Raw genomic sequence first — 26,043 nt, 5'->3', positions numbered from 1 at the left:
GTTATGACTCCATGCATCCTATGCAGGGGCCACAGCTTTGATCCCTGGTTGGGGAGCTAAGATCCCACATGCCACCAGGCCGGAAAAAAAAAAATAGAGAGAGAGAAAATATGGAAAGATTAACACCAGATTTTAACACTGGTTGTTGAAATGTTAGGGAAGGAGTAAATTTTACAAAAATTAAAAGGAAAATTTTTAAATTGACTTTCTAAAATAATATGCAATTAAAAGCAAACATTTTGCAACTTAATCTCAGAGACAATAGGTATTTTTACTGTAATAGACTACGTTTCTCATCATCACCACCATAATTATCAAAATATTATTACTAGATGTGTTTCTTCAAATAAGTCTTTTATAATTTCCAATAACTTCTCACATTTTTGCTTAATTACAATAAGTGAGATAGATTGTTTAAAAATAAAGGAGACAAGCAAATTTGAATATGGATTGCATATTAAAAACTGTTAATTTTGTATGCTGGGATAATGACATGGTTGGCACATAAAACATACTCTTTCAACTGGCAATGCATAATGAAGTATTTATGTGTGAAATAAGATAATGTCTGAAATTTGCTTACAAGATTGGAAAAATATGGATAATTCTTGAAGCTGGGTAATATGTTCATGAGAATTTATTATACTTTTTCTCTTCTGTATGCTTTAGATTTTTCACAATAAAAATTTTTTAAATGTCCCAAAAATGCCTGTGGAAAAAAACATGTATGATACATTTATGTACAAACATACATATGAAAGAAGAATTGGTAAGGTATTTGAGGCACAATCATCAAAATGTGAATGGTGAGGTTTTAAGGATTATAATTTGTTCTTTATACCTTCACATTTAAAAACTTCTTTTAATCATACAAGAGAGAAATTAAAGCTGTTTTGATCACAAATAAAAGATTTTAAACTGTAGAAGTTGACTTCTTCCCTAGGTAATGTTATCCAGCCCACAGCTACCTATATGTCAGTGACCTTGAATTTCCATCTCATCTCTAATCATGGTCATGAACTACAAGTCCATAGACCAGGATTGCCTACTCGACAATTTCATCTGTATAGGGATTTCGAGCTGGACAGAGCCTGCCTGGATGGGTTCATCCTCTCCCTTCCAAAGGGCTCTTGCATCAGTCTTTCCTATCACAGTAAATGCTAACACCATTTAACAGGTTGTTGTTGCTGAAGTTTAATCACTAAATCATGTCTGACTCTTTGTGACCCCATGGGCTGCAGCACTCCAGGCCTCCCTGTCCTGGAGTTAGCCCAAGTTCATGTCCATTGAATCGATGATGCCATCCAATCATCTCATCCTCTGCCATGCTCTTCTCCTTCTGCCTTCAGTCTTTCCCAGCATCAGGGTCTTTTCTAATGAGATGAAAAAGGTATTGGAGCCTCAGCTTCAGCCTGAATCCTTCCAATAAGTATTCAGGGTGGATTTCCCTTAGGATTGACTGGTTTGATCTCTTTGCTGTCCAAGGGACTCTCAAGAATCTTCTCCAGCACCACAATTTGAAAACAGCAGTTCTTCAGTGTTCGTCGATTGAGCCCCAGATCTGGAAGTTAACCCTGATTCTTCTTTCTCTAATCCCTCATTCAATCCAAGGGCAACCCTGTGTCAGGTCTATGTTCAAAACCTATCCTATATCCTCCAGTCCTCAATGCTATGTCTGATCCCTTGGATACGGGGATGTCTGCCAGAGTCTGTCTTTGTAAAAGGAACATTTCCTACTTGACATGTAAAATTAATCTGTTGGATGATACTTCAAAATTATGTGAATATTTTCTATCAAGATTTTATCCAATGGTTTTTAGCATCCATTAGTGAACGTTGTTTGAGTCAATAATTATATTGGTGATTGCAAAGCAGTGATTTTTCTAATTTTATTATTTCCTCTATTTTCTAACTATTCTATGAAGTGAAGTGAAAGTCACTCAGTTGTGTCCGACTCTTTTCAACCCCAAGGACTACACAGTCCATGGACTTCTCCAGGCCAGAATAGTAGAGTGGATAACCTTTACCTTCTCCAGGGCATCTTCCCAACCAAGGAATTGAACCCAGGTCTCCTGCATTGCAGGTAGATTCTTTACTAGCTGAGCCACAAGGGAAGCTCAGTTGTTCTATGAAGAACTTTTTCCCCTGTCTTCTCCTTGCGTACTGGTATAAATGCATGGGTTATTCAATTCAAAGTGCTCTAGCTCATTACTGTCATTCTTTTTTATGCTCAAATAGTTCAGAATTGGGCCAACTCCATCAAGCCATCTTCCGTATCCTTTTGACATGTCCCCACCAGTCTTGCAAAATACCCTTGTTTTCTGGCACAACAGATTAGAGATAATTGGAGAAATTAAAACATAAACTTTATATTAGATATTATTTTATCAGTGTTAAACTCTGACGTGTGATCATGGTGTTATAGTTACATAGGAGAATGTCCTTGCTCTTAGAAGATATTCTAATGTCTCTCAGGGTGAAATGTTGTGATGTTTGCAAGTGACTCTCAAATGCAAGAAGAGGGGAGTAAACAAATGTTGCAAAAATTTAACCATTGTGAAGCTAACTCTTATAAAATCTATATCTTTCCTTCAACTTTTTTTGTGGGGTTGAACTTTTTCAAAATAAAAGCTATGGGAAAGATTTGTCCAGTGTCCAGGCACTGGTCAAGCCTTTCATGGCTTCCATGTCGATTCTACCGCTAAAGTTACTCACCTGCACGCCTTACTGGTCCTGGCTTCTCCCCTCCCCCTGCAGTCATTGCTCACAGAGCTGCCAAAGTGAGTGTCTCAAGACTTAAGTCAGAACTTGCCATTCCCTTGCCTGAAGCTCTCCTTGACTCCTGAAATAAAATCCACATTCCACACCAAGATCTTGAAGGCCTTCTATGGTCTGGCCTTACCTGCTTGCCTCTCATACCTTGCTCACTTACCCTCCTCCAGCTTAAGGTCATCCACACATGTGTTCCCTCTGTCTGAACACTCTTCCCCCAGATTTTTACATTCCCTTTTTCTCATCGTTCACACTTCTGCTTACACTTTTGTCCCCTCTAAAAGCCCCGCCTGCCCACTCTTATTAAATAGCTTCCCCATTCCCACCCAAACGCTGTCCTTGACCCAACTTAATTTTCTTCTTGGTGTTTATTTGTTGTCTCTCTCCCCTGCTGGAATGAAAGAAGCTCCCAAAGCAGAGACTTTCTCTATTCAACGTTGTATCTTTTGTACTGAGAACAAAGCTTAGCACATAGTAGGTACATAATAAATACTTATGGAATAAAACAGTGTTGTAATTCACTGATATAAGTACATGTACATAGACGTGCTGGTACCCCCAAATGCACACTCACACAAATGCTTACTGAGGTACATGCAGAGAAACAGAGTCACAGAGAAACTCTGTGAACAGACGTACAGTTATACAGTTCCTACAGATACAAACACACATACACACAGTCATACAGACATACAAAGACACACTCACACAATAACCCACAATTATCTTTAGACCTTTATCCACAAGTCCCCGTATACATTCAAACATTGACCTGCATAGGCACAAACTTGCTCACACAACCACACACATGCACGGAGACACAGACATTTAGGTGCAGGAGCATAAATGAACTCCTGCACACACTCCTGTAGGTATCCGTATGCATGCACACACTTTGCCTTAGCCCGGCTGGATCTCTCATGTACTTGCTAAGCCTGTCCTGGGAGTGCCACAAACCTCCTGGCAAAGCTCCCCTCCCGGGACAGAGGATCTGGGAGGGGGTGGGGGCTGCTGGAGAGGTGCCCCCTGATTTATTGCTGCTCCAAGGCCGCCATGTGGAGCAGCAATGTCACCAAGGCCATTAGCTGTCTGGGCAGAGCTGTAAACCATGCCTGGCTCGGTGCCCTGTGCTCCAGACGCACTTGCCTCTGCAGTCACCTGTCTCTCTGGGCAGCACCCGGACGCCAGAGGCAGCAGTCGCTCATAGCCACACACACAGGAAACCAGGGCAGCAAGGAGAGCTCTGAGATGTCCACCTACATGGCTGCACGGTGGGGGGGGGGGGGGTACCGTGTGGAGGGAGGCAGATGGAGGGTAGTGGTCCTCAGCAATGCCAGGCACACTGGCATACCTTCCGCCCACTTACAGCTAGAGCAAGTGGGGCTGGGGTGTGGAGAGAGCTGTGGCTACCAGGGGAGGGGCTGAGATGGCAGCTGCCCCCCCCCCATGTGGGCTCTGCTGGTGCTAGGAACTGCCAGGGCACACTTGGTGCCAGATTGGGGAGTAGACCCACTCTAGGAGGAGCTGGGGCAGCCCCAGGCTGCACAGGACTCCAGTCTGAGCTCAAGAAATCTTCAGAGGACTGGACTTCTTCACTCCAGACACCTGGGATGGGAAGACCTTAGGGACACCTGTAGGCTCCTGTTCATATGGGACCTTTGGGTGACACCCTCCGCTGGGCTCAGGATGTGGAGGGCAACTCCCCAAGGGGTCCCGACAATACATTCAAAAATTTAGAAGCGGGAAGGGATACAGTTTGTTCCAGGACTCCTCAACATAGTTATGAACAAGGACTGGCACAGTGGAGGGCTGAGGTGGGAGAGGTGTGCCCCAGGCTTGAGAAAAACCCAGACCAGCTGGAAAAGAGAGAGTGAGAACATGCACAGTGGGACGGGAGACCAGGGGGCAGGTGGAGGTCACACACTGAAGCCCTGAGATAAGGATTTGGGGCTTGAACCCAAAGTACTGGGGAGCCACAGATGGGTCTATGGTAGAAGTGATGTGATCTGGTTTGGCGCAGTATCCCTTGCCATCTCATACAGCACAGGTTGCTGTGTAGACGCTAAGTCACGTCCGACTCTTTTGCCACTCCGTGGACTGTAGCCTGCCAGGCTTCTCTGTCCATGGGATTTCCCAGGCAAGAATACTGGAGTGGTTTGCCATTTCCTTCTCCAGGGATCTTCCTGACCCAAGCACTGAACTCACATCTCCTGCAATGCAGGTGAATTCTTTACCTCTGAGCCACCAGGAAAGCCCCATACAGCACATGGCTATCATTTTATTACAGAAGTGCAAGGGTGGACCAGATAAGGAAAGAGAGGGAAGATGTTTCACAGTGTCGAGGACTGCGCACCAGTCCCCCGTTTTTATCAGTAAAAGGACTGCTTGCAACCAGTGTTCAAACAAAAGGCAGGCTTCTTCTCTCCATTCATGCATTTGTGCATTTATATACTTATCCATCATCATATAGGCTCATAGGAGAAATAAACCAGGTCTTTCCATCTGGGGGTGCCCAGCCCAGGAGAGGAAGAGAAAAGGGAAGGGTAGAAGCTGAAGGCTTCTTCTAAAAGGCACAGCATTTATGGAGTGCCACTTGTATGCCACCACTGAGGTGAGCATCTGACACGCGTGATCTCCTTTTGGCTTCAGAATCACCCAGTGAGGCAGATGTTTCCCACCCCATTTTACAGACTAGAAAACTGAGACTCAGGGAGTGAAGCCACCTGCCTAAGTCCTCACAAAACGCTCTAGCCTCTGACAGAAAGTCTTCAGAGAGTGATAGAGAATAGCCCGAGGCACTTCAAGGGTAATTTTCATCCTTGTCTTCAGGCCTGGCGAAGTTCTGAAGTTGCCAGAAAGGATGAGACCCTGGGGGATTGGACCAAGGGCCCTGCGCTGCCTCCCCCTTAGCCCGTGATTAATGCCTGACAGTCCCTCCACTCGCAGGGAACTCATCAGACTAATATTTCCTGATGTGAACTCCATGTCGCCCTCGAATGAGAAATCCCAGCCCCCTTGCATTCCGTGCCCCAGATGAATGGGCTCCCGTCCTGGGGCCAGTGAGTGATGCGGCCTGTGCCTGCAGAGGGAGGTCGATAAAGGCCCTTCATCAGCAGAACCGTGGCCTCTCCCCGCTGGCCAGTGGGCCTGCCTCCCCTCACCATGCCGCTCCCCCGGGGCTGGGCCTGGGCTGCCCATCAGAGAGGCATAGGCAAGGTCTGTGCTCAGCAGATGGTGGGCAGGGCTTGTGAACAGAGGGACAGGCCTTCTCCAGTCCTGCACAGAAGTCGGGGCCCTTGGAGATCAAAGGGAAGTGGCAGCATCTGCCTACATTTTACCTTGACTCTGAAGCTCCAGTGAGCCCAAAGGAGGGTGTAAGCATGTAGCCCAAGGCCATGAGAATGCCTCTGTAAGGAAACCTGGGACCTGAAAAGAGCCCCCCACTTGCTATAACCTAGTAATTCTGGGACTAGAAATACCAGCGGTTGTTGCTGTAGTAAGAAAAAATGGAAACAATAACCGGTACCGTCTATCAAGTGCTTCTGATGTGCCAGGCATGGAGTCAAACACCGATGTGCATTATTGCACTCGGTCCTCACAAAGCCTCATAGAGTAAGGTGGTATTAGCCCATTTTACAGAGGGGAAAAGTGAGGCCGAGGGCAGTTAAATGATACTCCAAGTAGTGGTGTCAGGATTAAACCCTAGATTTTTCTACCTTGAAACCTGGGCTTTCAGCCATTCATTATCCAGCCATTCAGCGGGTGTTTGTGAATGACATGTTTGTGTCAGGCTCTGAGCGGGGGCTGGAAACATGCTTCATACCTGCGCCCGTGGAGGTTGCCGTCCCGTGAGACCCAATGCCAGGCGAGGAGTCTGTGGGGCTTGGCTCAGAGTGTGGCTGGGAGTGGGGTGCTCAGGAAGGTCTTTCGCAGAGGAGGGCACATGTCTTGTCTTGTCCTTTCACAGGAAGAAGCCAGTCCACCCCCTGAGGACAAGTCCTCCTTGAGGTGCCAAAAGTGGAAAGAATCCAGGGCCGGAGGTCAAAGCCTTGGAGGCGAAGGCAGGGCAAAGAACGGCCCTTCTGTGAAGCAATCAGTAATGACAGAGGGGCCTGGCGTGCTCCAGTCTGTGGGGTTGCAAGACTCAGACATGACTTAGTGACTAAGCGACAACAGCAACGGGCTGTAGCAGAAGGCGGCATCAGGACGTGGGTGACCGGAAGGAGGTAGGGGTCCCCTTAATGGAGGAGGCAGCCATCATGATCTGAGTGGTGTGGTCCCGGGGAAGGGTGGCATCTGGCCAGCTTAAAGGTGGAGCTCGGGAAGGACAGTTCTGCTTAGAGTCAGATACACAGCCGAACCAAAGTGATCCGTTCAGGCGAGGTCCCCACCCAGCCAGGAAGCTCGGGGAGCATTTGGAGGGGAGACTTTGGAGGATGGGAGCTGGCGTAGTTTACGCAGGGGGGTTGAAGCCCAGACCAGCAGGATGGGTTCAGGGCCGAGTTCGAAGCCCAGCAGCCAAGAGGAGGCTGAGGGTGGAGGCCAGAGCTGAGCCGATCCTGAGGCCACCTGATGGTGGGGCTGTGGCCGCCAGCCTGCTTCCCACCCTGTCAGCCTGGGAAGGGTGGAGAGGGCTCCGCCCGGCAGAGGCAGGGAGGCTGAGCCACCCCAGGCCTGGGGCTGCCAGGGTCCGTGAGGAGGGGCAGGGCGGCAGCCTCAGTCCTGCTGCAAAGAGCTTGTCCCCCGTCTGCGTTCTGTTAGCACTTCGGCCCCAAGACTTGAGTTTGAACAAGCTCCGGAAGACGGTGAGGGACAGGGAAGTCTGGCGTCCTGCAGTCCATGGGGTCTCAAAGAGTCGGATGCAACTGAGCAACTGAACAACAGTCTCAAAACGCCAGGTTCAGCTTCGTGCGTTGCAGGGTGTGGGCCTCTTAGACTCTCTCACCCCATACCGCCCTGAGGCCCTCCTAGTCAAGCCTCCACCCCGTTGCTGAGCCTGCCCTGAGCCTTGACCCTCAATTTATCCTTGACACTTACCCTGTCCCAGACTCTCTCTCTTCCTCCACCCCCCATTCGGTTCTCCCCCGTCTCTGAGTCCTGCCCCACTGCTGCCATTTCACACTCATCCCAGATCCCTCCTGCCCATCTTGCTTCTGGAACGGGGTCAAGACCCTGTGCGAGATTCTAGGAGGAGAGAAGGGGTATCTGTTGCTTGTATTCCTTATAAAGTATTTTAAAGCCGTGTGCGTGCATGCTAAGTCACTTCAGTCATGTCCGACCCTTGGCAACCCCACGGACTGTAGCCCGCCAGGCTCATCTGTCCATGAGATTCTCCAGGCAAGAATACTGGAGTGGGTTGCCATGCCCTCCTCCAGGGGATCTTCCTGACTCAGGGATCAAACCCATGTCTCTTATGTCTCCTACACTGGCAAGTGGGTTCTTTATCACTAACACTACCTGGGAAGCCCCATTTTAAAGCTGAGAGGTCCCTACTTTCTTCGGGGACCAAAAATCGGCGGGTATTTCAAGATGACCTCATGCCACGTACAAAATCAGTCCACAGTTTGAGACATCAGAAGAGTGTCCCCCCTCCTTGTGGAAGATGGGGGGTAGAGGGTCAAGAGAGGGCAGAGGGGGCCGTTTGTATGTTTCTGTCCTGTTCTTTGATCTGTGTGTTGGGTAGACCAGTGTGTTCATTTGGTGACCTTAAATCAAGCAACGAGATTTGTGCATTTAGTTGCATCTATGTTATGCTTCGATAGAAAGCTTTTTAAAAAATTCATTCTGAGCATTTCAGGCCCTCAGGGCAGTAGAGCTAGCGTAGGGTCCCTGTAGCAGTTGGGACATGACTGCCTAGAAGGCTGGTTGGGCTGATTCTGCCTTAAACGAGCCCTTGGAAAAGCATGATCAGGCTCTCAGTGTTCCCAGGACAAGCTTTCACCCCAACGGGATGCTGACAACAAGCCCCCACCCCCTGCCATACACCCCCTGTCCACTGGGACCCTGCCTCGGTGCCAGCTGCCTTTCCTAGCCTAACAGCTGTATTTTTCAGGTACAATATGACAGGCTCAATCTATTCCTGTTATATATTTCCCAGTAAATGGACAAGGTGAAAACAGTGTCAGTTCAAATCACTATCATGACACTTAATTCTGATTTACTGTACCTTTTGCTGCAATCTTGAAAGTGCCCGCGACTGTGCTGAGCTGGATCGCCCAGCCAGGCCCCACGGGGTCGGCGTTAAGATCAGCTTCAATAAAAGAATTTAGGGTAAGGCAGCCCCCGGTGGGCAGGGGGCAAGCCGGGGCCCAGAGGACGAGCCAGCAGAGACGCTGGAGCCTGGCTCTCCCACACCTCCCTCCCGCCGACTCTTTGTCCCAGCCCTGTGTTTGCAGCAGCTGGGAAATTTATGGAGGCTCCATAAACGGGTTTTACAGACAGCTGTTAGAGCGTGCGGAGCAAGGCTTGGCTGTCGGGGGACCTAGTCGTAGGCTTACAGCCAAGACACTTAAATATTATGGCCCCACATATATAAAAAGTGTGCTGTGCGTCCTCTGCTACCTCCCTCCTCCTGACCCAGGAGCATGGGGTATGGCCAGAGAACAGCATCGCTCCCAGTTGCCAGCTATCCAGAAACCAAATGCTTGCAAACTCTCACTCCAGTCCCCGCCTCCCAGTCCAAGAGCCTCTGGCCTGGCAGACAGCATGCATGAAGGGAGACTCATCCAGACAGCAGTGCCAGGCGAGTGCCAGCCCCCTGTCCTGCCCCCCTGACCCACTGTGCCCAGGCTCAGCTCAGCAAATTCCTTTAGCCTCAGGACCTAGCTCCAGCTCTTTTCTCTGCCTTGAAAGCTCCCTGCCCACCCCCAATCTTTTCTTGCCCTGGTTGGTCCCTATCAAACAGAACTCAGCTGAAATCTTGCTTTCTCAGAGGCGACATCACTACCTTTTCGAATCAGATACCCTGTTATAAATACTCACATCCCCCTGGACTTCTTCATAACATTCATAACTATTGTAATTAACTAATTATTGGTGTCATTATCTGTTTAATGTCTATGTCCCCCACTGGACAATAAACTCTGTGGAAGCAGGGACTCGACTTGAATATATCCCTAGTGCCTTACACAGGGCCTGGAAATAAATATTGAATGAATGAACGAACAAATGAAGAAGCAGACACAATTCTCAGACCTAGTACAAGACAAAAGGTGCTCAGATCCTAAGAGCAGGTGAAAGGTCTGTGGGGGTTCAGTAAAGAGAAACCACTTTGACAAGGGGCAACTAGGAAAGGCTTGCCTGAAGAGGTGCCATGGGATCTCTTTCATTCAGAAGTCCCTGCCGTGAAACTTAAGATGTGAGTCAGAGGGCTATTTCTTAGTCTTGTTGGACCTCAGCTTCCCTGTCTTTAAAATGGGGCTAATGATAGTGACACTGAAAGCTCGACCTCTCTGCACCTGTGCTGAATCAAGTCTCAGAGCAGAATTCAGGGCGAAGTAGAAAACAATAGCTTTATTGCTTTGCCAGGCAAAGGGGAACACAGCAAGCTCCTGCCCTTGAAAACTGTGTCCCAGCCCACGGTCTTTGGTGAGGAGTTTTATGGCAGTGGGTCAAGGGAGGGGGCTGCGGATAAGGGTCAGGTGTGTCCAGGGCCTGCACTCCTTTAATCTGGCCTCAGGTAGTCTTCTTGATGAGCTTCTCTGGTTCCTTTAGCCTCAGGTGGTCTTCTCCAGTATGAAGAAAGCTGACATCTTCCATTTGCTGGGTTTTAATTCTATAAAGAATCTGCCTGCAATGCAGGAGATGTGGGTTCGACCCCTCAGTCAGGAAGATCCCCTGGAGAAGGAAATGGCAACCCACTCCAGTCTTCTTGACTGGATAATTCCATGGACAGAGGACCCTGGTGGGCTACAGTCCATGGGGTCGCAAAGAGTCAGACATGACTGAGCAACTGTCACACACAACTCTATAAAGAGCTTAAAGACCCTGTTATGTGTATCCTTTGCGGTAGAACCAGGACCCTGCCCCAAGGCTCCTCTGTTGTCTTTGCATTCCATCCTTTCCCTTTCTGGGTTAGCAACTGTTCAAATCTGCCATTTGGAGCTTAGGGAAGGTCATGGAAGTTGGAGTCAGGAAACAGGGTCAGAGAGACTTCCTGCCCCGGAGCCCCACAGGGTCCCGCTCGGTTTCAGCAGGGTCTGCGTCATATGCCTGTTGCAAAGATTAACTGTATTCATAGCACAGCTCATGGAAAAATGTTCCTTAACGTACATGATGTTAAGGAAACCAAGGGAAATGTACCAAGGGAATATTTCATGCAAAGATAGGCTCGATAAAGGACAGAAATGGTAGGGACCTAACAGAAGCAGAAGATATTAATAAGAGGTGGCAAGAATACACAGTAGAACTGTACAAAAAAAGATCTTCACGACCCAGATAATCACGATGGTGTGATCACTCACCTAGAGCCAGACATCCTGGAATGTGAAGTCAAGTGGGCCTTAGGAAGCATCACTACCAACAAAGCTAGTGGAGGTGATGGAATTCCAGTTGAGCTATTTCAAATCCTGAAAGATGATGCTGTGAAAGTGCTGCACTCAATATGCCAGCAAATTTGGAAAACTCAGCAGTGGCCACAGGACTGGAAAAGGTCAGTTTTCATTCCAATCCCTAAGAAAGGCAACACCAAAGAATGTTCAAACTACCACACAGTTGCACTCATCTCACATGCTAGTAAAGTAATGCTCAAAATTCTCCAACCCAGGCTTCAGCAATATGTGAACCATGAACTTCCAGATGTTCAAGCTGGTTTTAGAAAAGGCAGAGGAACCAGAGATCAAATTGCTAACATCTGCTGGATCATCGAAAAAGCAAGAGAATTCCAGAAAAACATCTATTTTTGCTTTATTGATTATGCCAAAGCCTTTGACTGTGTGGATCACAATAAACTGGGAAAAATTCTGAAAGAGATGGGAATACCAGACCACCTGGCCTGCCTCTTGAGACACCTATATGCAGGTCAGGGAGCAACAGTTAGAACTGGACATGGAACAACAGACTGGTTCCAAATAGGAAAAGGAGTGCGTCAAGGCTGTATATCACCCTGCTTATTTAACTTATATGCAGAGTACATCATGAGAAACGCTGGGCTGGAAGAAGCGCAAGCTGGAATCAAGATTGCCGGGAGAAATATCAATAACCTCAGTTATGCAGATGATACCACCCTTATGGCAGAAAGTGAAGAGGAACTAAAAAGCCTCTTGATGAAAGCGAAAGAGGAGAGTGAAGAAGTTGGCTTAAAGCTCAACATTCAAAAAACTAAGATCATGGCATCTGGTCCCATCACTTCATGGGAAATAGATGGGGAAACAGTGAAACAGTGTCAGACTTTATTTTTTGGGCTCCAAAATCACTGCAGATGGTGATTGCAGCCATGAAATTAAAATATGCTTACTCCTTGGAAGGAAAGTTATGACCAACCTAGATAGCATATTAAAAAGCAGAGACATTACTTTGCCAACAAAGTTCCGTCTAGTCAAGGCTATGGTTTTTCCAGTGGTCTTGTATGGATGTGAGAGTTGGACTGTGAAGAAAACTGAGCGCTGAAGAATTGATGCTTTTAAACTGTGGTGTTGGAGAAGACTCTTGAGAGTCCCTTGGACTGCAAGGAGATCCAACCAGTCCATCCTAAAGGAGATCAGTCCTGGGTGTTCATTGGAAGGACTGATGCTGAAGCTGAAACTCCAATACTTTGGCCACCTGATGCAAAGAGTTGACTCATTGGAAAAGACCCTGATGCTGGGAGGGATTGGGGGCAGGAGAAGGGGAAGACAGAGGATGAGATGGCTGGATGGCATCACCGACTCGATAGACATGAGTTTGGGTAAACTCCAGGTGTTGGTGATGGACCAGGAGGCCTGTCGTGCTGCGATTCACAGGGTTGCAAAGAGTCGGACACGACTGAGTGACTGAACTGAACTGATCTGAACATACATGACTTCTGGAAATATATAGCCAGAACTTGGTAATTCCAGGCAAAGGGAACAGCATGTGTGAAGATATTTATGAGGGATAAAAATCATTCACATTGATGCCCTGTGGCTCAGAAGTCATATTTTGTGTCTCATAACCTTTTACAGAACATGGCTTGTGAGCCATCTTGAAACTAAATATTAAAAAAACTAAGATCATGGCCTCTGGCCCCATTACTTCATGGTGAATAGAGGAGGGAAATGTGGAAGTAGTGACAGATTTCCTCTTCTTGGACTCTAAAATCACTGTGGATTGCAGCCATGATATCAGAAGACATTTGCTTTTTGGCAGGAAAGCAGTGACAAACCTAGACAGTGTATTGAAAAGCAGAGACATTACTGACAAAGGTCTGTATAGTCAAGGCTGTAGTCTTCCCATTGGTCATATATCGTTATGAGAGCTGCACCATAAAGAAGGTGGAGCACCGAAGAACTGATGCCTTCAAACTGTGATACCGGAAAAGACTCCCGAGAGCCCCGTGCACAACAAGATCAAATCAGTTAATCTTAAGGGAAATCAACCCTGAATACTCATTGGAAGGACTGATGCTGAAGCTGAAACTCCAGTGTTTTGGTTATCTGATGCAAACAGAGGACTCATAGGAAAAGTCCCTGATGCTGGGAAAGATTGAGGGCAGAAGGAGAAGAGGACATCAGAGGATGAGATGGCTGGATGACATCACTGAGGCAATGGACATGAACTTGGGCAAACTTCGGGAGATGGTTAAGGGACAGAGGCCTGGCATCCTGCAGTCCATGGAGTCAGACATGACTGGGTGACTGAACAACAACAATCATTAGCCTGAGCAACTTGACAAGGGGAGAGTGTCTGACCAAATAAGAGCCGGTCATAGGTTGACCAGTGACCTGTGATCTGACATAGAAGACATGGAAGAGTTGGCAGGAGAGCCAAAGCTGAAAGTTCCATGATGAAAATATTGCACAACAAAGTGGAAATTATAAATAAACATGCAGAATCAGGAAGATGCCTCCTATGCCTCAGATTCCTCAGCTTCCAGCCTATCTGTAGCCTTATGATAGAAATTGATTTTTTTGTTTGTTTTGTTTTTTCCTGTTTGAAGAGGAAGTGCAATTAAAATTTGACTTCTCACTCAAAGATGTATTATCTGTGTGACCTTGGACAAAGTACTTAACCTCTCTGATCTTGCCTTGTCTGTAAAAAAAGAGATCATAAAAGCATTTATCTCAGAAACTTGTGCTATGGATTCAGTGAGATGATGAAGTAGATAGTGCTGACTTTAAAAAATATGCACAACGTAGAGAGTTGTGAGTTAAGTTTTATTTCAGGCAAAATGAAAACTATAGCCTAGGAGACAGCATTGCAGATAGCTCTGAGAAACTGCTCCAAAAAGGTAGAGGGAAGGTCAGATTTTATATGTGATTTTGGTGAAAGGGGGATACATGTAATCAAGCACATTATTTTTTCATAAGGTTTCTGCTAGTCCCAAGGAGTAGTTGTCACCATGAAGGAATTTAGTGCTTTTCTAGATATGAGGCGATACAAGAATTGGGCTCATAAAATCAGCTCCTGAAAATATCTAACTATCTGAAGACCTGTTCTGCCAGTTTTTCCAGAGAGCAGAAGGCCTCATTTCTTCTCTCCACTCTGAACTCCCTTCAGGGGTGTTGAAGGTCAGCAGCTGCAGCAGAACCTGATTTAATCCTTGTAGAGGTAGATGGCGAGTGCCTGTGGCAAGTACCAATTTGTAGTTGACAATAGTGTTACTCTTCCACCGATATTGTCCTCATTAAGAACAACCAGCCTGGTGTAAAAGAGATTGTGACTGATTAACCCCACCCTTTGGGCTCCAATCTTTTGTGGAAAGAAAAAAGGCAGAGAAGTCAGCTCAACCCTCCAAACTAGGCATTATCCTCCAATGCTTTCGTCATAACATGGAAGAGGAAAGATTTAGTCGTATGAAATTGTCAATGTTCAATTCAATGTTTTACAGACATCTTGGTCCATAAAAATGGATTTCCATGTGGTTCAACCTCAGAAAAGGGAGAACCCCCTAAAAGCCAAGAGCCACAGGGATTACTGGACCCACACATTTCTCCCAGGAATAGGAGTTGGGGCCTAATCAAGGTCTCTTCCCCAGGCCCCAGGAAGAGACCCCTGGAAATGTGTGTGCCCAGAATGATTTCAGAATCTACAGGGCTGTGACTGCCATGTGTCTCCCTTTCTTGTCCCTTCAGAATGGAAATGTTTCTCTTGGGCTCCACCGTCCCATTTCACCACATATAGTGTACCTGTGGTGGCAGGTAGCTAGCAGCTTTGGTTCACAGATCTCTGAATCAAAACAAGTCAGTTCCGTCTTCTCTGCTGACAAGAGTTCCAGGCATCACACAAGTATCTTGGGCTTGGAGCTTGAGCCAATGGCTTGCTTGCCTAGAGGAAAGTAGGTTCTACAAGGTGGGGTGGGTGGGTGGTGGAGGGGAGCAGTATTGAATATGTGATGACCAGAAGGGCAGACTAGGGTAGAGTATTTTATTGGTCATCAATGTCCCAGCCCCTTGAAGCTAGTCCTGGTCAGACAGCTTACTTATAGCTAATGAAACGTGAGTGAAACTGACATGTCATTCTAGGCAGAAACTCTAAAAGCTAGTTTGTGCTTTGCCACATTCTTTCCTGCTGAAGTGACAACTACAACCAGACAGAAGAGGCTCCAAAAGCCTAGGTCCTGGAAAAATGAAAACATGTTCCCAAGCCATGACCAGTGGACCTCATGCAGGTAGCATGAGTGAGAAATAGACTTGACCCTGGAATTTTGAAATTGTGTATTACTGCAATGTAGCAGGCCTATCCTGACTGATGAGATGGTACACAAAAGGTTTAGCACAGAGCCTGGCTCAGAATAAGTGCCATCATGATTTTTATTCTGTCTCTTGAAAGCCAAGGGATCATATTATTAATAAAAGGCCTGGAGGCAGAAGGCATGATTTTGATTTGGTAAAGAATTTGACATAATGGAGTGAAGGGTACATGAAGGAGAGTAGTTATCAATGAACGTGAAAAAGGGGAGGCCAGACCATGGAGAACTTGGACTAGAAACCGTATGTCTGGCTTAACTAGCATAGAGGATACAAAATAAAGTCACCTTTTAATATTCCAGGGACTCTCAGACCCCACCTGCCCAGAACAGAAAGAGTGTCTTTCTTCACTTCTGAGAGCACTTACCCCATAGTCTCCCCACTCACCCCAAGTTAAGTCTGAAATCCTCAGCAAGCATCCATTGGAGTTACTGTTATCTCACAAAGATCAGAAAAGTGAATCTGTCCACCAGAGGGAGGGCCTGGGTTTCCCTGCCTCACAGTCTCACTGCTGCAAACAGACTGGCCAGAGAGGAAGCAGTGTGAAATCAACAATTGACAGAGCTCACTATACTAAAATGTAAACCTTCCAAATGACAACAGACACCATAAACAAACTAAAAACAAGCAATAGCCTGGGAGAAAATATTTGCAATTTATATAAGAGATAAGGGATTAACATCCAGAATATATAAAGTATTCTAACCAATCAATAAGAAAAAGACAAATGGCCCAATAGAGCACTCTGCAAATGATAAAAAATAAAAAAAGCAAAAACAAAAAACAGTCGATTTATGGAAAAGGAAATTCAAATGGCCAATAAACTTGAAGAATGTTCAATTTCAGTAGTAATCAAGGAAATAAAACATTAAACTACCATGAACTATATTTTACTCATCAGACTGGGGAAAAAAAATTAAGTTTGATTTTAAGTGTTAGTGAGGGTGTGTGGAAATAGGGCCTCTTGAATACTGCTCGTGACAGTTCAAATTGGCACAACCACTTCAAAGGCCAGCAAAGTGGTAGTCTCTCCCCCAGAGAAAATGTCTGCACGTGTGACGAGAAGGCCTGTGTTAGGTTGTTTACTGCAGTATAGTTTGGAAGAAGGAAAAACTGGAGAAAGCCTAAATGTCCACCAACAAGGGATTAGCTAAATAAACTATAGCATGGCCATCCTGTGAGGTACGGAGACAGGAAGGGGGCAGAAGCACAACCTTTAAAAGAATGATATAACCTGGAGACCATAAACAATTGGAACCACATTGGTCCAAGATGGCAGGTGAATCAATTTCCATTAGACTTTGAGCCTCAGTATATGCTGAGCACCAAAGAATTGATGCTTTTGAACTGTGGTGTTGGAGAAGACTCTTGAGAGTCCCTTGGACTGCAAGGAGATCCAACCAGTCCATCCTAAAGGAGATCAGTCCTGGGTGTTCATTGGAGGGACTGATGTTGAAGCTGAAACTCTAATATTTTGGCCACCTCATGTGAAGAGTTGACTCATCTGAAAAGACTCTGATATTGGGAAAGATCGAAGGCAGGAGGAAAAGAGGACAACAGAGGATGAGATGGTTGGATGGCATCACCAACTCAATGGACATGAGTTTGAGAAAACTCTGGGAGTTGGTGATGGACAGGGAGGCCTGGCATGCTGCGGTTCATGGGGTTGCAGAGTCGGACACAATTGAGCGACTGAACTGAACTGATAATATTCCTTGTAACACATTAGCATGTTTTCCTTGGAAGGAAAACTCTGACAGACCTAGACAGCATAGTAAAAAGAAGAGACATCATTTTGCTGACAAAGTTCCGTGTAGTTAAAGCTGTGGTTTTCCCAGTAGTCATGTATGGATGTGAGAGTTGGACCGTAAAGAAGGCTGAGCACCAGAAAATTGATGCTTCTGAATTGTGGTGCTGGAGAAGACTCTTGAGAGTCCCTTGGTCTGCAAAGAGATCAAACCAGTCAATCCTAAAGGAAATCAACCCTGAATACTCACTGCAAGGACTTCTGCTGAAGTTGAAGCTCCATATTTTGGTCGTCTGATGCGAAAAGCTGACTCACTGGAAAAGACCCTGGTGCTGAGAAAGATTGAAGGCAAAAGGAGAAGGGAGTAGCAGAGGATGAGATGGTTGGATGGCATCACTGAGTCAGGGGACAAGAGTTTGAGCAAACTCTGGGAGATGGTGAAGGACAGGGAGCCTAGAAAGTTGCAGTCCATGGGGTCGCAAAAAGTTGGACACAACAAGTGAACAACAGCAGCAACAAGCAAGCAAACTAAATGACACACCATGACAGTTCTAAGGCCACCCATAAAAGTCACAAAGTGGGCAGTGGCCCAATTCCCAGTAATCCCCACTCCTTCCCCAAATAGCTGGAATACTCCTCCCACTCCTTAGCCTATGAAATTACCCAGCCCAATAAAACTGACAACCCCATACCCTATGGGGCCTCTCTTCCCTTCCAAGGTGGCTGATACTCTGTCTATGGAGTGGGTTTCCTCTCTGAGTAAACCTTCTTTCACTTCATTATGTTTTGCTCTTGAATTCTTTCCTGTGAGAAACCAAGAACCCACACTTGGCGGCTGTCCCAGGGACTCAGATGTGACCTGGAATATGACCATTTTCTCAAGCCGCACCCTCTTCCCCACAACAGTACTCTGCGACAGGTTATGGGAATGAGATAAATATATGACGTAACATGAAAGGATGCTGTTGGGTGAATAAAACAAGTGGCAAAAATACATAAAGTAGGAAACTTTTTAATGTAGAGACAGAGGAATAAATACACATGATAATTTTTTAATAGATATAAATGCATAAAATATCTGCAAGGGTGATTCAAAGGGGAATAAGAGTAGCAACTGCGGGAAAGGCCATCGTGTGGTGGTGATGGGAAGGTGTAGACAAACAGTGGTAATGGGAAGGCGTCAAAGGGGACTTGAACTTTATTGTCAATAGTTCTGTGTTTTTTATGGAAGAGAAAGAGCAGAAGGCATTTATGGACTGCTGGTGTGATTAACAGTGAATCATTTATAAAGAGAAAAACCAGCTATGTGGCTCGTGAACCCCCTCCCCACTGGCATTCCCACTGGCAGAAAGATAGGAACCAGGAGCACACATATCACCACCACTGACAGGCACTCATTCTTCAGGTGCCTGTCTCAAGAATGGGCTGAGGAACTGTGGAACTCTCAGAAGGTAACTGTGATAACTAACACCACCACCATCTCAGTGCTTCAACACAACAGAAGTTAACTTCTCACTTCTGTCACAATTCAGTGTACATGCGGAGTGGGGAGGGGAAGCTCTGTTCCACACAGATGCTTAGCAACCCAGGCCCCTTTCATGTTGTGGTTGGACTATCTTGTGGTCCCTTATCTTCCCCTGCAATTGGCTGCTGACCCAAGAAACAGTGTGGACTGCTCAGGAGACTTGTAGGGGTCAGGCCCGGAAGTGACCATATCTCACATTCTACTGGCTGGAAATTAGTCATCTGGCCCCATCTAACTACTAGGGACAGTAACTGCAGCCATGAAATTAAAAGATGCCTACTCCTTGGAAGGAAAGGTATGACAAACCTAGACAGCATATTGAAAAGCAGAGACATCACTCTGCCGACTAGAGTCTGGTGTGCTACCATCCAGGGGGTGGCAGAGAGTCCACAGGGTCGCAAAGCGCTGCTCATGACTTAGCACCTGAACGGCAACAAAACTACTCGGGAAGCTGCAAACTGTAGGCTTGGTGATCACAGAGCAGTGTCTGCTTCATACCAGCTCCCTTTTACATAGATGTTTTGGGACACACCTTGGCCTGCCTCTGGCAACACTTCCCCCCACTCCCCTGCCCCTCCCACTGTCAGCTTAGGAGGGGTTTCCATCTCTGACCATCCTCTGAGTCTAGACCCATCCTCTGCCCTCACCTCAATGTCTTGGCCCTGGAGAGAGGTCCCTCCCCACCCCCATGTCCAAATGCCCATCCTATTCTTAGTCCAGTGGGATGATGGAGTATACAGGTGAGCAGAGGAGACACGCACAATATTTATGAACCCCATTCTTTGCCCGCACCCCCGCCCCATAGATGCATAGTATTTGCAACACCACATAAGCACAGATTTCTGGTGGACCCACTTCATGCAATTAGAAGCTGCCCATAACCCCAAGTGGTCACATTTTCCCTTTGAGCAAGAATTTGCTTGGAACATAGAAAGAAGGCAGTTGTGTTCTAAGTAGTAATATGAACTACCAAGCGACCTGTCACATCCTTTGGTATTCAAGCTCCTTTCCGGTATTAACCCACCACTTAGGTTGTAAGCAGTGACTGGAAGGAAAAGATAGAGCAACTACAGTTCCTCTTCTTCTCCGTACTTCCTTCTTCCTCAGTAAGCTCAGGGTAGATGGTGCTAGCAGAATGTGCATATCAAGAAGTAAATGAGAAGCAAAAACAGTTGAGTTTGTTTTGTGCAGCGTCCCTGTTATTCTGCTAAGAAGAAATTCATCAATCTACGACCAAATGTGTATGTTGTTGTTCAGCTGTTGTTCAGTTGCTCAGTCATGTCTGACACTTTGGGACCCCATGGACTGCAGGACACCAGACTTCCCTGTCCTTCACCATCTCCTGGAGTTTTCTCAAAGTCCACTGAGTCAATGATGCATCCAACCATCTCATCCTCTGTCACCCTGTTCTCCTCCTGCACCCAGTCTTTCCGGCATTAGGATCTCTTCCAGTGAGTCAGCTCTCTACATCAGGTGGCCAAAGTATTGTAGCTTCAGCTTCAGCATCAGTCCATCCAATGAATATTCAGGATTGATTTCCTTTAGGGTTGACTGGTCTGATCTTGCTATCCAGGAGACTCTCAAGAGTTTTCTTCAGCACCACGGTTCGAAAGCATCAATTCTTCAGCGTTTAGCCTTCTTTATGGTCCAACTTTCACATCCATAAATGACTACTGGAAAAACCATAGCTTGGACTATATGGGCCTTTGCTGGCAAAGTGATGTCTTTGCTTTTTAATACACTGTCTAGGTTCGTTCATAGCTTTTCTTCCAAGCAGCAAGCGTCTTTTAATTTCATGACTGCACTCACTGTTCAGAGTGATTTTGGAGCCCAAGAAAATAAAATTTGTCACTTTTTCCCTGTCTATTTGCCATGAAGTGATGGGACCAGATGCCATGATCTTCATTTTTTGAAAGCTGAGTTTTAAGCCAGCTTTTTCACTCTCCTCTTTCACCTTCATCAAGAGACTCTTTAGTTCCTCTTTGCTTTCTTTCGTTAAAGTGGTATCATCTGCATATCTGAGGTTGTTGATTCTGCCTATGGGTTAATGCTCTTATATATGCATTACAAAATATAAAGTAAAATTCATGCTAATAACTTTAAATTGTGTTATTTCTTTACCTAGAGCAGCATTAACTAGCAAATAAAAATATTAAAAGTCAAGAGAGATCCCACTGAAGAAAAAAAAGCTGTGTATTTTAATATTTTTTACTGCACTTTCCCCCTGTTTTTGGAATAAGGGGCCCAGGTTTTCATTTTGCACTCACCCCTGCAAATTATTTTGCCAGCCCTGAGGGCAGAGTTGTGCTTCGGGCCTCAAGACCTGGGAAAGTGTGTGCTCTGGGGGAAGCATTTGGGCTCACTTGCTTTGTGACCAGGTGGTCCTGCTCTTGTGTAATTTGACCCTGTCTCTGACTCTGGAGGTAGATTCCCCACAGTTCAGAGCTAGGCTTGAGCCAGTCTGCTCCAGTTCAGACCCCAACTCTGCTACTTTTGCTGGCTGTGTGATCTCAGGCGAGTTACTTGATGTCTTTGTGCCAGCTCTCTCTTGAATGAGGATTATGATAGCAGTACTCACCTCAAAGAATTGTTGAGAAAGTTAGGCAAGTTAATACCAGCAACATGTTTGGAATAGCCCAAGGAACCTACAATTGAGACTCAGTTTATGTGAACTATTATTATTACACTGTTTTCCGCAATTTTGCAAGCCCTGGAGGAAATCTCTGGGTGCCCGCTCCTCCTGTGTCTTGGTGATGCTGAAAGATGGGACCAAACTCAGCCCCTGTGCTGAGGAAGCGGACTCACCAACAGGAAGTGGGCTTCTGCTCTGTGCATGTGGGATGTGCTCTGAGCAAGCTCTGAGCTCTGAGCAAGGCGGTGAAGGCAGCAGTGGGCCTGGGGTGGTGTTTGGGGGCTGCCGGAGGTCGCTTGATCTCTCCATGTCTATCTCTAGGTCTGCCATAACAAAATACTACAAACTGGGTAGCTTATGGCAGAAATTTATTTTCTCAGAGTCTGGAGGCTAAACGTCTGAGATTACTAGGGAGTGGTGGGGTTGGTTTCTTCTGAGGCCTCTGTCCTTGTCTTCCCAACGGCTGTGTTCTCCCTGTGTTCATGTGGTCTTCCCTCTGTGTGCATCTGTGTTCAGATCCTCTCTTATAAAGACACCAGTCCACACTGGATTAGGGCTCACCCAGGGACTTTAGTTGACCTTAGTTACCCCTTTAAAGCTCTGGCTGCAAATACAGTCCCATTCTGAGTTCCTGGGGGTCAGGATTTCAACACGTGGATTTGGTGAGGGACACAATTTGGCCTGTAATAATATCTGTGAATGCGTGGCGGTTCTGTGGGTCCCTATCATCATGTGACTGCACAGCTGTAGTCCTGTGTCAGTGTCTGTGTGTCTGTCTGAGTGTCTGACCTTCAGAGACTGTCCTTGTGCCTCTGTGAGGCTGGGTCTTGGTGGGCCAGACCTGGTTGACTCTGATGGCATTCCTCATCAGCCTGCTTGTGTTGTGTGTCCTCCACGAGTTGGTCTGTACATAATCTGTAGTTACAGAGTAGGTCTGTAATCCAGGGTGTCATAGGTCTGAGGGGCGGCGGTGAGGGTGTGGAATGCCCGGGGAGCTGGATCTCCTCGTCTCTGGGTCTCTGTGCAGGTGAGTCCTATTATATGTGTGTGTGTGTGTTTGTGTGTCTGTGTGTGTGTGAGTATGAGTGTGGGTGTGTGTGGAATGCCTGGGGAACTGGATCTTCTCATCTCTGGGTCTCTGTGCAGGTGAGCCCTATCGTGTGTGTGTTTGTGTGTCTGTGTGTGTGAGTGTGTGTGTGTGGGTGTGGGTGTGGGTATATGTGGAATGCCTGGGGAACTGGATCTTCTCACCTCTGCATCTCTGTGCAGGTAAATCCTATGGCACACACGTGTGTGTATGTGTGTCTGTGAATCTGAAATCTGACCGGGCATGTGGCTAGCAGGCAGGATTTGAAAGGAGGGCGGAAGGATCATATTAATTTGAGATTTGGAAGAAGACAGCGTGTTTACAGAAGCGGGAGAACAGCGGGTTAAACATATGTTGGCGATCACGGTGAGACGACGGCAGCTGAGGCTGGGCTGGGTCCGGTGTGAATTCTGTGGCATGCTGGCGTCTTTAAAACTGTCACAAAACCAGACACGGAAGGGAACAATGAGACTTAGCCGACTCCGTGGAGGGGGCATGGAGGAGGAAGCTGAGGCATCTGGGAGGTGGCATCCCCCCACTGCTTTCCAGCTGAACGGAGTCTGCTGCTGGAGCCCTGGAGCCCTGGAGCAGGTGGGACCCTCCCATACAGAGCCCCCACTCAGGCCGTGCTGGGCTTTCTACTCCCCCCTACAGGCCTGCAAGGGAGTAATGATTATTTCCATCTGGGAGCTAGGAAACTGTGTCCTGGAGAGACACAAGTCCTTGGTCAGGGCTTTAGGGACCAGAATCTGAACTGTTCAGTTCAGTTCAGTTCAGTCGCTCAGTCGTGACTGACTTTACAACTCCATGGACTGCAGCACACCAGGCTTCCCTGTCCATCACCAACTCCCGGACCTGGCTCAAGCTCATGTCCATCGAGTCAGTGATGCCATCCAATCATCTCATCCTCTGTCTTCCCCTTCTCCTCCCACCTTCAATCTTTCCCAGCATCAGGGTTTTTTCCAATGAGTCAGTTCATCACATCAGGTGGCCAAAGTATTGGAGTTTCAGCTTCAGCATCAGTCCTTCCAATGAACTGAGATCTGTCTAATTGCTCCCAGGATTTCTGGATGGTGTTTGGTTAAGAAACAACAAATTAATGAATGAAGACATGCCTGAGAGAGAGAAAGGAGGGAGGGAGGAAGGGAGAAGGAAGGGAGGAAAGAAATGATAAAACAGTCCCTATACTTTGAGGTGGAATCCATGTCCAGGCGCTAGTTCATGCCTTGAAGGGCAGTAAACAACCCATATTTTCTCCATCACACCCATCAATCCTGTAATAAATGGGGTTAAGCACTTTGATCTATTCTTTTGGAAAAATCAGTAGCAGTCGAGACAGTGGACCCTGGTGTCTTCTTGCCCAGGGAGCAGCCTTTTTCTTGGGAAACAAACAGGAAGGAGATGGTCTGAACAGAGATTCTTTTGTTCCCCACCCTTCCCCCAACATGCAGTCACCAAGTACCAGCCTTGGTTTCGCTCAGCTGTGGCCCCAGGTTTGAGTATGAGCTCTGCCACACACTAGCCTGTTCGTTCTCCTCGCTCTCCTCTTCTTACCCTTTCACGCCCTCCTTTATTTCACTGAGCAGGCTTCATGCACAGGGCTCTCAGGCTTTCTCATCACCAGGGCTTTGAGGGACAAATGTGCCCCCTGGATGTACCGCCTGGGTCTTCCTCTTGGTGGCTTGATTGCTTGTATGATTTGTAATTGTCATCTGTACACTTACACTAAACTTGTGTCCCGTGGGTGTGCCACGTGCCCTGGGCGGAAGCTGTAGAGCAATGGGAAGCTTGCCTCCACTGGGGATCCCAAGGCTTTCTTCTGGTCCCAGATGAGGTTGTTTATTAATTTTCCAGGATGTCTCCACGGCTCCAGGCTTTCTACAGGAGCATGCTGCCGCCCTGGGCTCCCATTTCCTTTTCCACTCCTGACACAGGTGGAGGGCAAGGTTTTTGCTTCTTTCACAGGCCAGTGGGCAGAAAATTGTCCCTATAAATTAAAAAAAAAAAGTATTTAGGTGTAATTGCTTTACAGTGTTGTATTAATTTCTGCTGTATGGAAAAGTGACTCAGTTATAGATATACATGTTCTTTTCCATTGTGGTTTATTACAGGATGCTTACAGTAGGACCTGGTTGTTTATCCACCCTATATATATAGTTTGCATCTGCAAATCTCAGACTCACAGTCCACCCCCACACCCTTGGTGACCACAAGTCTATTCTCTATGTCTGTGAGTCTGTCTCATAGGCAAGTTCATTTGTGTCATATTTTAGATTCCACACACAAGTGATAATCATATGATGTTTGTAGTTCTCTTTCTGACTTCTTTGCTTAGTATGATCATCTCTAAGTATATGTGCATACTCAGTCACTCAGTCGCTCAGTCATGGCTGACTCTTTGCGACCCCATGGACTATAGACCACCAGGCTCCTCTTTCCATAGGATTTCCCAGGCAAGAATATTGGAGTGGGTTGCCTTTTCCTTCTTCAGGGGGTCCTCCAAGCCCAGGGATCAAACCTTCATCTCCTGCATCACCTGTCTTGGCAAGTGGATTCTTTACCACTGAGCCACCTGGGAAATACCCTGGGTCCACCCAAGTTTCTGCAAGTGGCTTTATTTCATTCTTTTTGATGGTTGGGTGATATCTCATTGTGTGTGTGGGGGGGTAGGGTGTGTGTGTGTGTGTGTGTGTGTGGGAGTGTGTATGTGAGTGTGTGTGTGTAGGGTGTGTGTGTGGGGTGTGTGTGTGTGTGTGTGTGTGTGTGTGTGAGTGTGTGTGTGTGTGGGTGTGGAGTATATATATATGTGTGGGGGGGTGTGGGTGTGTGTGAGTGTGTGTGTGTGTGTGTGGAGTATATATATATGTGTGGGGGGTTGTGGGTGTGTGTGGGGTGTATATATATATATATGTGTGTGGGGGGTGTGCGTGTGTGGAGGTGTGTGTGTGTGTGTGGTGTATATATATATATGTGTGTGTGTGGGGGGGTGTGTATGTGTGGTGTATATATATATTTGTAGGGGGGGTGGGTGTGTGTGGGGTGTGTGTGTGTGTGTGGGTGTGTGTGTGGTGTATATATATATTTGTAGGGGGGGTGGGTGTGTGAAGGTGTGTGTGGTGTGTGTGTGTGTGTGTGTGTGTGTGTGTACACACCACATCCTCTTTATCCACTCATCTCTCAGTGGACATTTAGGTTGTTTTGTTTCCATGTCCGCTATTGCAAATGGCGCTGCTATGGGTGTAGAGGGGCACCTCTAAGTTTTGATAGGTAGAGTTTCTGTCCTTGTTTACTTGTAAGTGTGGCCCTTTCTGATTTCCATGACAGTGTCTTCTTGGACCCATCATAATCTGGAAATGTCTTGGCAACTAGATCCTTTTTTTCCTTTACAGTTCACGTGTTTGAACTGTTATCATATGT

The sequence above is a fragment of the Muntiacus reevesi genome, chromosome 3 (genome assembly GCF_963930625.1).
Source record: "Muntiacus reevesi chromosome 3, mMunRee1.1, whole genome shotgun sequence".
NCBI lineage: Eukaryota > Metazoa > Chordata > Mammalia > Artiodactyla > Cervidae > Muntiacus > Muntiacus reevesi.
This window is presented reverse-complemented; position numbering follows the sequence as displayed.